The sequence below is a fragment of the Suricata suricatta genome, chromosome 3 (genome assembly GCF_006229205.1).
Source record: "Suricata suricatta isolate VVHF042 chromosome 3, meerkat_22Aug2017_6uvM2_HiC, whole genome shotgun sequence".
Classification (NCBI taxonomy): domain Eukaryota; kingdom Metazoa; phylum Chordata; class Mammalia; order Carnivora; family Herpestidae; genus Suricata; species Suricata suricatta.
The window spans coordinates 156,824,199-156,835,120 of record NC_043702.1 but is presented as its reverse complement, the minus strand read 5'-3'; the positions used below and the strand labels follow the sequence as shown (position 1 = coordinate 156,835,120).

General features: G+C 33.7%; 1 pseudogene; it reads left to right on the top strand.

Annotated features, from left to right (window-relative positions):
- Positions 1–1,524: 1,524 nt before the first annotated feature.
- Positions 1,525–1,957, top strand: LOC115286809 (annotated as a pseudogene).
- The last annotated feature ends 8,965 nt before the right edge of the window (positions 1,958–10,922 follow it).

Sequence of the window (10,922 nt, the reverse complement as noted above, 5' to 3'; positions counted from 1 at the left end):
TATGGGTAAATGATCCCCACCATTTGCCTATTGAAGCAACAGAATTTCTTTAAACTTCACGTCTCTTAAACTATAGCTTAAAAGGTTAAGAACCACTCCTTTCAAGCAATATGTCAGAATTTAAAGAGTAACTCCATGTGGTGATAATGGACACACTCTTTTGATGTTGATTACAAGTTGCCTCACTTTATTGAAAGAGCTCTCAACACAATTCAATACATTCTTTAAGTTCTAAAACTGATGATATAAGAGATTAAATGTCTCATATCACGATGTAGGATGATTATTATAGTGTCCATCAAAACATTTTCTCTCCATAAGACTCAATGAAGCAGGCCCTATAGCTTGGTGCTGTGACCATTAAACAATTACTAAACCTCACTCCTCTGGGCTCACCCATGTACTTTAACACCAATCATTTTACCATCACTGATTGCCTACCCTGCAACTGGTGTCTGAGATACATTCACTTTTTAATAAATCGCTCTTTACAACTTGTCCTAAGGTACCGAGGAGGATTGTTGAATATCAAAATCCCTTACAAATGTCTTTTATATTTAAATTTACCAGACACCAGAAAGGTTTACAGAAACATGCTACTTAAATATCAATTGTATATTTTTAGCTTGTAAAACTGCTCCTAATCATGATATTTTCTCCTATATTTGAGTTGAGTGTATTCCTCTGACATGCAAATGAAGAAAAAGAGAAAAATCTGTAACACAGAATTGCAAACTACGCAGCAATGATTCCTGTCCTAGGAATAATGCTGACATTGATTTCACCTGACACAGAGGGAGAACCCATTAACTTCACAGAATTTTTTCATAATGAAATACTGTACAAAGACAAACGCTGTTTGACATGCCAGATTCTGAGGTACATTAAGGTGGTCACTGGAATCATCACATTTCCATTTTCCTGTCCTTTTCCCAACCATAAATATTCTTAATTAAAACCAATGTGAACAGTTTGCACACATTTAAAAGAAGTTATGAAGGTGACACCATTTCATCAAAAGTCTATTCACTTTGTCATGTACATATTATTTTTTATTTGGTCATTTTCAATTTCTCACAGGCATTTTATGGAATAAATATTAATTATCCCTCAATATTTCTTAGTATCAATATCAATAATTTGTTTTGCTTTTACTATTTGAAAGTGTCATTATGCTAAGTGTTTTAGATTTGTTACATTAGCTAATCTCAACTCTATGGGATAAGATTCATTATTATTGTTGTTTGAATGCTAGGGAAACTGATTCTGGTTCACACAGCAAGAGTGTGGTGAAGTTGATGATCATTTCAGATCTCAGACATCAGAGGCCTTTCACTTAATCATATCTCTGTAGCATGATTTTGTTAATTCTTCCTGCAATTTTTTTTCATTTCCAAATGTTATAATATGGAATATATTAATTATTTGTATAATTCATTAGCATTTAATATATTATTTACATAGAGATATATTTGATTACTGATAAGCTTCAAAAAACTAATTACAGATTCGGTGGCGGCCACTGCGCAGATCGGACTTCGCTCGTTCGTGCACCTCGCTCCGCTTCCTCTGCAACCATGTCTGACAAACCCGATATGGGTGAGATTGAGAAATTCGATAAGTCGAAATTGAAGAAGACAGAAACGCAAGAGAAAAATCCGCTGCCTTCAAAAGAAACGATTGAACAGGAGAAGCAAGCAGGCGAATCATAATGAGTCGTGCGCCGCCAATATGCACTGTACATTCCACAAGCATTGCCTTCTTATTTTACTTCTTTTAGCTGTTTAACTTTGTAAGATGCAAAGAGGTTGGATCAAGTTTAAATGACTGTGCTGCCCCTTGTCACATCAAAGAATCGAGAACGACTGACAAGCGAAGGCGCCCGCCTCTCCCATTGGCCTGTCTGGCTGGCAGCGAAGGGAAAGAACTTGCATGTTGGTGAAGGAAGAGAAGCTGGGTGGGACCGCAGAAAGATCTAGAGTAAATCCACGCTGGTCCGAGGTGTCCTGCAGGCTGTAAAATGCAGTTTAATCAGAGTGCCGTTTTTTTGTTCAAATGATTTTAATTATTGGAATGCACAATTTTTTAATATGCAAATAAAAAGTTTTAAAACCTGAAAAAAAACCTGATTACAATTATTATCGTTTTATTAATCAATTTAACCAATTACTTGGAACTGGATGTTTATTTATGTAATTCAGTGTTTAAATATTTTCTGTGAAAAATTCTAGCCTATAGATAAAGCTATAGTTCTCCTTGAACTTTTCAATTCCAGTCTTCTCAGATGTAACTATTGTTACACTAATTTAGATGATATATATTTCCGTTTTGTCTACACCCCTGGGCCACTTGCATTGTAGTGAAACAGGTGGACTTTTATACATTCATTTTGCCTCAGAGATTGTTGAATAAGCCAACAGGAAAAGTTACTATGATTGTCATCTCTAAAATCATTCTTATTATAGGAAGCCAGAGTTTATAGAAATAAGTTCATATATCAGGTCTAGGGCAGGAAATCTACATAGCAAGATACTCCTGGAACATATTACCATACAAAGAAAGTATCAAAGACTCTTGTATCATGTGAGCAGACTCAGGCGCCAACTTGAAGTCACTCTCACCAGCCAAAGATAAAAAAGTACACAATGAAAATAGTAACTGTATTTCACATTTTAAATCCTTGGTTCAATAATAATATAGAAATTATTTCATCAGTCATCTTGAGAAAAACTAAAAAAGCTAAAACATTATTTTGAAAATGATAAGGAAAATAATAAAAGATTTATATCTTCTTTTCCTCCCGTATCTGTACTTCACAGTAAATGGTATTTAAAGATAAATAGAAGTTTGTCATTATAGAACAATCTGAAATAATAATAGAAGGGGTTTTGATATGCTTCCATTTTCCAAATCCTAATAACTTTATTGACTTAGGCAATGGTCACCAATGGGTAATAACATCACAAAAAAAGTAAACGTAGATAGTATATATTACTTTCCCAACTGTAAGTTTACAACACAACCTAGGGAGTATTTTTTTTACTAAATAAAGGAAATCAATATGAAGCATATCAAGTCTCTAGGTTAGTATGTCCAATAAAGCTTTTTAAATAATGGATATATTCTATATCTACACTATCCAGTATGGAAGCCACTAGCCACATGAAGCTATTGAGTCCTTGAATATAGCTAGTATAACTAAGAAACTGAAGTTTCGACTGTATTTAATGTTAAATAACCTAAATTTAGAGAAGCATACCTATGTTTTTAAAGAAATTATAAAAAGAAGAAACTAAAGAGCACCTCTTCAAATATCTTTAACCTCACAGTAATCTTCTAGAATCTATATTTTCTCCTTTGTTTTATTCCTATACTTCCTCTAATGATAATAAAACTATTATATTTTTATAGTCCTATTCTTAGATTTAAATGATCACGTTTAGCCACTGGCAAACATATTGGACAGGAGACCTCTAGGTCAAAGTACTGATTTATAGTATATAAACAAATATAAAAAAATATTAAAAAAATGTCTTAGGGGCGCCTGGGTGGCTCAGTCAGTTGAGCCTCCGGCTTCGGCCTAGGTCAGATCTCACGTTTGTGGGTTCGAGCCCCCCATCGGGCTCTGTGCTGACAGCTAGCTCAGAGCCTGGAGCCTGCTTCCGGTTCTGTGTCTCCTTCTCTCTCTGCCCCTCCCCCTCTCATGCTCTGTCTCTCTCTGTATCAAAAATAAATAAAACATTAAAAAAAATTTAAAAATAAAATAAAATAAAATGTCTTAAAAGAAAATATGGGCATATAATCTGCAATATCCAGACTATGAGAAACTTTATACATAGTTTCTTCAACAAAAAGCTTGCAAGAAAATGTTGAAGAAGTGAAAATTAAAAGTGTGTCTTTAAGGGCTTCCTAAGAAAGCAGGTGATGACATAATACTTCAAAGTGTACTGAAGACCACTGGTCTTTAGAAAAGCTGAAGCACCTGGGTGGCTCAGTCGGTTAAGCATCCAGCTTCGGCTCAGGTCATGGTCTCGTGTTCGTGGGTTGGAGCCCCACGCCAGGCTCCGTGCTGACAGCTCAGAGCCTGGAGCCTGCTTCAGATTCTGTGTCTCTCTTTCTCTCTGACCCTCCCCTGCTCACACTGTCTCTTTCTGTCTCTCAAAAATAAAAGACATTAAAAAAACAAAGAAAGAAAAGCTATGGCCTGGAGCCCCATCTGTGGCAGTACCTCACGGGAGAAGTAATAGCTTAGAGGAAATTACCTCAAGGATTTTCCAGTGAGACTGAAATTTACAAAGTGGGTTCTCACACTTCCCACAGATTCTGAAGCTCATGGAGCTCATGAAACATACAGTGAAAATAAAGAATTACTGAATTTCAAAAAAGTATGAACTCAGAGAGTGGGCATGTCAACCATTACCATCTCGACCGTAACCATATTGGTTAGGTTCCTTTCCACAGTGAAAGAAAGTCTGAGCGGCCATTCTCTTGTCTGGGTAGAATGGAAGCCAATGTTAAATGGAGTTGGTTCATTTTCTAACCTAGCTAATCTGCTTAAGAGATTGTCAAAGAGGCTTCCATGTTAACATTAATAATTAACCAGTGTTATTGAATTGTGCTTAGAATAATGGTGCTTAAAAATTATATGCTTTCATTCTTCTGGATCATAGGCTGATTTCTTAGTAAACTTACCAAATATTGTTCATCTCTAATTAAACATAACGATAATTCTTACCTATTAAGTACTGTATAAATTTTTGGATCACTCTTGTAAGTTTCTCATAGTTTCTGATTTCAATGACTTCTGATCAAATAATTTTAATGAATAAAGCAGTAAACACAATTATGAAATATAGGACATTATTTGTAGGCTAAATTAAGCATAATGAAACAAAACTAGATGTAATAATATATAGAAACTTAGAATAAAAAAGCTAAATTAAGCACAATGAAACAAAACCAGATACAATCATATATAGAAACTTAGAATAGAAAAATTTGAAGCGATTAACTACTCTATTCAAAGATGTTAATATTCATTTTGAGACCTAATTACATGAGTATACCTAAAAACTGGCACCAAACTCCAAAATGTTTTTTCTAATTCAATGATTATAATAGAGAGAGCATTTATGCTGCAATAAATATAGAGGTGCAAATATCTCTTTTAGTTAGTGCCCTTTGCAAAAACATGGACTCATCTAGAGGGTATTATGCTATGAAGTAAGTCAGACTGACAAAGACAAATACCATATCACTTCACTCATATATAGAATCTAAAAAACAAAAATTAATAAATAAACAAAAAGCAGACTCAGATCCAGAAACACAAAGAACAAACTGACGATGGACAGACAGCCGAAGGGTGGGGAGGATGGGCAATGTGGATGAAGGGAAGTGAAAGATACAGGCTTCCAGTTATGGAATGAATAAGTCATGAGAATAAAATACACAACACAGGGGATATAGTCGAAAATATTTTAATAGTGTTTTACGGAGATAGGTGGTAGGTATACTTGTGATGAACACAGCATAACATACAGAGATTATTGAATCACTATGATGTATGTCTGAAATTAATGAAACATCGTATGTAAACTATGCTCAAACATTTAAAAAATAAATCAAAGAGCATTTATGAATTAAAACTAAAAATGTTATCATCAAGCAATTTTAAAATTGTTTTCCTAACATATAACTAACTTGGATAGTTGTGTCTATATTATCATATTAAATATTATGGAATTTTCTGAAGTAAAACCAATTTAAGTTCTATAACTTGTCTTTACCCAAAATTAGAACACTGAATGCCCCTTTTAATGGAAACTTTAGTGGTATTATTACATTCATTAATAGTTTGTTAAATGCTGATCTAATTACATTATTTTGTGTGCATAGTTAGCTTTTTCTTTATGAAAGATTTATGCTTCAACATAACCTACTAAACAATAAGAACAAACTATTTTGAAAGGGTTTACTCTCTTTAGATTTTACAATATTTTTTCCTGATTCAACATGTAACTGTAATTCCTAGGTTTCAAACAGTATTAAAGCATCAGCAAATTTCTAATTCATTTTTTAAGTAGGAAACGATGTGAGAAAATGTTTGGCTATTGATCAGGGCAGAGAGTAAGGGTAGAAAAAGTTCTCTAAAGATTTGTCTTAAAACAAGAATGTATGATATGATAGAAGGACCTAGTGGAAATCCTTTAAGTATCCTCAAATCCTTGATCGAGATAGTAACTCAAAAGCAATACTATACCATGGGAGAATTTGTAGAGTTTAGTGCCACATCAAAGGTTTAAAGGATGCAGAACTGGCCTCTCTTTCAAATTCCTTTTCAGTTTACCTCCATGGTCCCTACAAAAATCAGATGGAACTGTCACAGTCAAGAAGAGCCTAAGGAAATATGCCATCTTTTATTTATATTATATTATATTTATTATATTATTTTAATTTTAATTTTAGGAAATATGACATCTAAATGCAATATGGTGTCATAGAACCTGAAACAGAAAAAGGACAGCAGTAAAAACAATGTTTTTTGAAGCAATCCATTCATTCTTGATATTAGGGATAGCATAATTTAGTAGCTATAACACCATCCTCTTTTGGAGAAAAATTGTTGGATTTTTCTGTGATCACTCAAGTACATAATTTTAGGAAAGTAAGCCTCAGCTATGAAAATCAACTACCGAGCTCTGTTTTGAGTTATCTGATATTTCTTCTGACAATAAACAAAACCTGATTGATAAGCTTAGATTCAATATTTTAAAGCTTCTAAATTTCAAAACTGGACACACATTTCACTTTTTAAAAACGAATATAAATTTAAATAGCCACATGCATCTAATGTCTACTACATTGGAAAATAAAATTAAAAATATCCACAGAAGAGGCACAAGGAACCCCAGATTGCCTGTGTCTAGTCAATATTTAAGATAATTTTAAGTTGGGTCTTTTGGGGTTCCACTCTAAAAACTGCTTTGTCTACCAAAGATTATTCTTCTTTCCAAACTCTGAACTCCAACTCTTGTCCTCAATAGCCTGCGGACTATAAAAATTCTATTAAATTTTAAACCCTGATGTTGGGGTAAGCATCTGACTTTGGTTCAGGTCATGATCGATCGTGTAGTTCATGAGTTCGAGCCCCACATAGGGCTCTCTGCTGACATCTCAGAGTCTGGAGCCTGTGTCTCTGATTCTGTGTCTCTCTCTCCTTCTGCCCCTCCCTTTCTCTCACTCTTTCTCTATCGCTCTCAAAAATGGAAAAAAAAATTATGCTCATTTCTAGACTCAACAGTTTCTAAAAGATTCAGTGAATTAATCAATAAGGGAGAGGAGACCTGAAAGTTTCCTGCATATCTGTGCTTTCTAACTCTTCTAAATATTAGCCCTATAATTTCTCATTGTCTACAGAGCACTCAGTATTCAAATACTTAAAAAAATAGATTTAGATAATTGATCTCTAGAAGTCTGATGGAAACATTATAATGTTGAGTAAATATTCAACAGAAAATAATTGTCTTGAGACTGACCTCTATGATGAGGAAACAATTAATTTATATTGAATATTTACTGTGTGCCCAAAAAATGCAGGATATTTCACATATAATATAACTTGTTTGGTATAAAATTAGTTGAATTTCTTTTTCCTCACCTTTATATCCATCTGTATGTTTATCCTTTTGTCCCTTACTCATCAACAAAATGGAAATTCAAATATTCTGAAGTCATTCAAAAATTTGAAAATTTTTATTTAATTATATTATGGGTATCCTAATTTTTACAAGTGATTTTTCTAGTATATTTTAAAACAATATGAGAAACTACAAATTTGGCTTCATAGAAAGCAAGCATATTTCTGTGCACAGACATAGCACTTGTATTTGAGGAGCCCATTATATTAAAATTGAGAAATATTTAAATGTATTTCAGAGGTGCCTGGGTGGCTCAGTCAGTGAAGTGTATGACCCTTTTTTTAAAAAAATTTTTAATGTTTTTTTTTAACTTTTTTTGAGAGAGAGAAAGAAAGAGTGTGATCAGGGGATGGGCAAAGAGAGAGGAAGACAGAATCTGAAGCAGACTCCAGGCTCTGAGCTGTCAGCACAGACCCCGAAGAGGGGCTCGAACCCACGAACTACAATATCATGACCTGAGCCAAAACCAGGCACTTCACTGACTGAGCCATCCAGGCTCCACAGAATTATAGGACTCTTGATCTCGAGGTTGTAAGTTCGAGCCCCATGTCTAGGGTAGAAATTACTTAAAAATAAAATTTTTAAAAAAGTATATCTTTAAATTGGAATAAATCTAACTTCTTCTATGATGATTTATAAGTTTTGGCATTATTTAAAATAGAAAGTTGTCTCAAAGAACAAGTTAAAATGACTGGTTTTGAAAAATATGCAAACATCCCACATGACACTTAAATAAAACGAAATGTATATAATTTCTTTGTGAAGTTGAAATGGAGTAGAGTGATGAACTCTGCAGCAGTAGATAGTTCTTTATCATTTTCCCCACATAATGATAGAGTACGTTTTCTGCAGAACAAAGCATTAAAGCATTACCACACATTTAATGACTTAAAAGAACTAACATTTATTATTTCAGAGTTTCTTTGGGTCAGAAGTCCTGCATGGCATGATTGAGTTCTCTGCTCTATATCTGTATCTGTGTCTTCATCCAAAGGTTCAAATTGGCACAAAGATCGGCTTCCAAGCTCCGTGAGATCGTTTACAGAATTATTTCATTGCACCGGTATGACTGAGGTTCCCTTTTGTGTGGTTGTTGGTTTGTTGCTGGATGGAGACCATTTTCAGTTCCTAGAAGTCACTCTCAAGGTTTTGTGATTTCCTCCATATACAGTTTACAGAATGGCTTTTCTTCTTCAAGACTAGCGGCAATGCCTCTTGCTATGAATTACTCTTTAAGAAGGATCAAGTCCCTATTATGGGCTTGTGATTGGTTCAAACCTACCTAGAGTAACCTTCTTTTAATTAATTCAAAGTCACTGATTTGGGACTTTGGTCTCATCTGAAAAATTCCTTTATCTTTGTCATATAATGTACCTTAATTAGAGAGGGGATACCTTCACACTCCAGGGTTGAGAAGCATCCAAGGTGTTACCCTAGGCAGAGGGGCTTGTGAAGACCACCCTAGAATCCTGCCTTCTATATCTAGGAAAATACCTTAAATAATATTAGAATGTTTTTGGCAACTTTAATTTTATCTAATATTAAAATCTACAGCTGATAAAACAGCTTTTTTTTTTTGCTTTTGACCGAATGTCACAGTTTTCACTTTGTGATAGAAGCAAATAATGATCTCATGTTTTACATGTTAAACTATTTCTATAATTGCAAAATATTTCTCAAGACTAAAATGCTAGTAAATTTTAGACACATTTCTTTAATTAATCTTTGTAACATATTTTAGTTAATAATATAATTTTAACAGAATAGGATAGCAATATCTAATCTGTTTCTTCTATTTAAAAAATAAAAATAACATCTATAAAATAACTTTACTATAATATATATTTTTTTAATTTTTGAGAGACAGAAAGAGACATCATGAGCAGGGGGGGGTGATCAGAGAGAGAGGGAGACACAGAATCTGAAGCAGGCTCTAGCCTCTGAACTAGGGGTCAGCACAGAGCCCAATGCAGGGCTTGAACCCATGAACTGTGAGATCATGACCTGAGCTGAAGCTGGACGCTTAACCAACTGAGCCACCCGGGTGCCCCAAAATAACTTTACTATAATATTAACTTTACATTCATTCTTGGATATACCCTATATTTATAAATACCCTACATTTATAAACTTCAACATCCCTCTCCATATGTAGGCTTAAAAGAAAGAGGCAAGAAAAAAAAGCAGCAAACAAAAGGAAATAATATCAAGGGAAAAAAAAGAAAAATGTTCAAAGAGTATTTTTTAATGTTAAAGTGTATAAATAGTCTTAAGTGATAACAAATCATTCTAAAATCAAAATTTTAATATTTATAATATAAGCCTTCTTCATAAAGATAACCAAATATTTTGAAGGTGTAATAAATGAATTAATATAATTCTATATTTATATATCTCTAAATTTGAAACACAATTCTAAATGGTAATTCTATTACCATATTGTTCCAAATACAGCTAAATATAAATATAATGGATGCTTTGACTTAAATAGAATTTGAATAAGTCATTTTAATTAATAATTCTAATAAAAGATTAACTTATTTGTTAATTCATTAAATATCATTGACTTAGAACATACACAACACTGTTCACTGGACATTAAAGTAACTGCAAAGGATTTAGTTTTGACAGAAGCTGTGGTGATTAAGTAAAGATTGTGTATGGCAAGGGGATGCTCAGCGAAGCCTATGGAGCCCTGGCGGATTTTGTTGTGGAAGTGACAGCCGACGTGTACAGTGAAATGTGAGTAGAAATAAAGTAGGAGATAGATAAAAAGACACATTCCAAGCACACAGATCAGCATAATTCATCTCAGCAGATGTTAAAAAGCAGAGCATGCTTGTGGCCTGAAGGAAGGCTCTTTTTAGTTCTTGCAGATACCAGGCCAAGATTCAGGAAGGGTTGCGGAGAGGGTGTGGCCAAGTGCAAGGTGAGGCAGAACATTTTCAAATATATTGTAAACACTGGCTCTTCTAAGAACCAGAGCCAACCACTGAAGAAAATAAGGCAGCAGAAAAAATTAGTTTATCGAATGTATTCATTTAAGTAAGTATATTATATTTAGGGCACATAAAATTGTATGTCTAAGGCAAGGTTTGTTTTTTATTTCCTTTTATACCAGCTAATATTATTGTATGTTCAACATTGTGATGAAAAAATACACAGTGTGAAATTTAGAACTTAATGATAACATTTATTACCTAGAAATAAGTGTTCCTAGAT